This window comes from Rhinolophus ferrumequinum, chromosome 22 (assembly GCF_004115265.2).
Source record: "Rhinolophus ferrumequinum isolate MPI-CBG mRhiFer1 chromosome 22, mRhiFer1_v1.p, whole genome shotgun sequence".
Classification (NCBI taxonomy): Eukaryota; Metazoa; Chordata; class Mammalia; order Chiroptera; family Rhinolophidae; genus Rhinolophus; species Rhinolophus ferrumequinum.
This window is the reverse complement of record NC_046305.1, coordinates 11,904,213-11,907,156: the sequence shown is the minus strand read 5'-3', so window position 1 is coordinate 11,907,156 and position 2,944 is coordinate 11,904,213.

Below are 2,944 nucleotides of genomic sequence, written 5' to 3'. Positions count from 1 at the left end.
AGTCACGTGGTATAGAGCAGGACCATCTTTACATAGAAAGAGCTGCAGCTGTGACATGTGAGCACATTGCTCTGTCAGTCTAGTCCAGCTGAAAAGTCTAAGCCTGGAGTGCTCCGTGTCACTTAGGGAGTTGGTACTGGGGGTAAGGTGGGGAGAAAAAGCTAATCATCAAACTCACCCCAGGCATTATGACTCATGCTTGAATCGTCTTGGAAATGTGCGAAAAATGAGAAACTATGTGTAAAAGTTCAAGAGAGTTGGAGGAGACAAGATGTTGGAGAAAATTAAGGTTGAGTATCAGAAAGCCTTCCTTCCTTCGACAAAAATTCATTATGTAAAAGGCATTATAACTGATGCTAACAGAGAATCTAAATTGTGTAAGATGTGGTCCCTGCTACAAGAAGCTTACAGTCTAGGACGACACATTTAAACTAAAGTTTCCAACCTGTCAGTGTGCATCTGACGTGCATTAAGAAATAAAATACTGAAATCTATGTAATTTTACTAACAATTGTCACCCCAATAAATTTTAAAAAAAGGAACTAAAGTAAAAGGGGAAATGATTAAATTCCATCACACTTAGTAATGATAAATACCATTTAGTGATTTTTTAATATGCGTATGTATGTGTACACAGGATTGTGATGTAAAATGAATTTCCACTGTGGGTCATAGAAAAACTGTCTGCAAGCCACTGATCTAGTAGAACTTAAACCTATAACATCGGTGATCACCCACGCGGCGATTCATATCTCCAGCCTAGTGCTTGTTCTTGAGCTCTGGACATGGTTATCCAACTGCCAGCCGGACATCTCGGACTCAACAGATCCAAAATTGCCCATTTAATCTTCCTCCCCAAAATGTGCCCACTTCCTGCATTGTCTGTGGGTTAACGATAACGTCCACCTGGTAAGGTAAGTCAGAAGCCTGGGAGTTCCCTAAGCGTCTCCTTTTCCACTCATTCTTCACCTCCAACCGGTGGTGTACCTCCCCTCTCCATCCTCCCGGATGCTCCTTGGCTTGGATCCTGTGTTTCTTGTCCCCCCACCCATGGCAATGCTGGGGTGTGTGACACAGTACAGGCACAACGGAGGGATGTGTTTTCAGGGACAATAAACGGCCCAGTCACAAGCTTGCAAATAAAGTAAATGCCGAAGCATTCTTCAAATCAGGGGTGGCCAAACTTTTTTCAACGGTTTTCACCAAGGGCCATATGCGGTAAAATACACAAAAAGCCGGGCCACTCACTCGAGGTGAAGTACGTATTGCCTCACCTGGTTTATTTAAGTAAACTAAATATATTTTTGGAATTTGCTGCGGGCCAATAAAAAATGGATCGCGGGCCGCAGTTGGCCTCCAGGCTGCAGTTTGGACACCCCTGCTTTAAAGAGTTGCTTTGGTGCAACATAATGTGCCTTTCTCATCTTTGAGGGGAGGTGGAAGTCAGGGAACTGTAACAGGTTTTACCATCTAATTAGCCACTTGATCTTAATAGAGAAAAGACCGGGTCCTTTGGGTTTTGCTGGACTCATCTAGGTCATTTCCAGCTTTTTCTCACAGCAAGTCAATGCTCCACCACTGTTACAATTAGCAACATCTGGAATAAGTATGATTTCTCCAAAGGTCAGCGTGCACATCTCTAGAGCAAGGCCACAAAGTATTACTTTGAATCATAACAAATGATGTTTATAGCAAAATTAGGGAGGGATTCACTTGTAATGCTGTTGTGGTCATTAAAAAAACCTGACATTTTCTCAACAATATCTCCAGTGTTTTCAGGAAGCCCCGATTCCCATGCTTTCACACAAGATCCGAATACTTCCTGGATTCTCTAGCAACGATGAGTTATGTAAGGTCCTGCTGGCTGAGCCCATTCTCAGATTCTGCTGTGACCTCAAGTCTCTGAGACATATCCCAAGAGTAAAAAGGCTTCTTCCTGGGACTGTTACTCAAGCTACGGGCGAAATCTGGTTGTAGACCCCTTTATCTTTTCCCAAGGCTTTGCCTGAGTTGGACTGGTGGCAGAACTCTCTCCTTTATTCCCAGTTCCAATCACTACATCATGACAAGGTTGCCGTTGTCATGGACACCCTGCCACCTCCTCGGAAGAAGTCACATCTCCATCAAATAGCTCCTTTATGTGACACATTCAACATTTGTTCTGACTCTTTCCTACCAATTTGACCTCAATCTTCTTCTTCTTCTTTTTTTTTTTTTGCATCTGTCATTTGTTCTCTGCCCCTATCAGGCCGTTTTCTTTTTATTGCCCCACAAATACTGTGGCCATGTCTGGGCTTGGCTGCTGCTAGTCCCCTGCCTGCCCTTCTTTTTCCCACCTATTGAAATCCTCCCAGTCCTTCGAGGCCCAAATAGAATCTGTTGTTTTTTTTCAAGTGTTCTAATACTCATTCTTCTTCTGATTTTCCAAACTCCCTTATTAATAATAGTTGACATTCATTCATCCATTCATTCTTGCAACAAATATTTACTAAGAACCCACTAGGAGTTATTGCCTTTGTAGAACTCAGTATGCCACAGTGAATAAAGACAAAGTCTTTACCCTTTGGGACTCTTTATTCTAGTGCGGAAGACAGATATTAAGCAAGTAAATAAACAAGTAAGTAGTGTGGCTTCAGGCTGAGACAAATGCTAAGAGAAAATGCTATGAAAAGGAAGGGGAAGGGCTAGACTGTGACCGTGGGAGTGGAGGCTGTTGTCTATATAGTGATCAAGGATGGCCTCTTTGAAGAAGAGACACTTGATATTTGAGCAGACATTTGAATTATGAGAAGAAATCAGCCATGAGCCAACCCAACAAAAAAGTGCTCCAGATAAAGGGAGCAGGAAGTAAACTCCCAGAGGCAGGAATGTTCTAGAAAGATGAGGGGTGCTAGAAGGCTAGCATGGGGCAGCGTAGTAAGAGATGAGGATGGAGAGGCTGCAG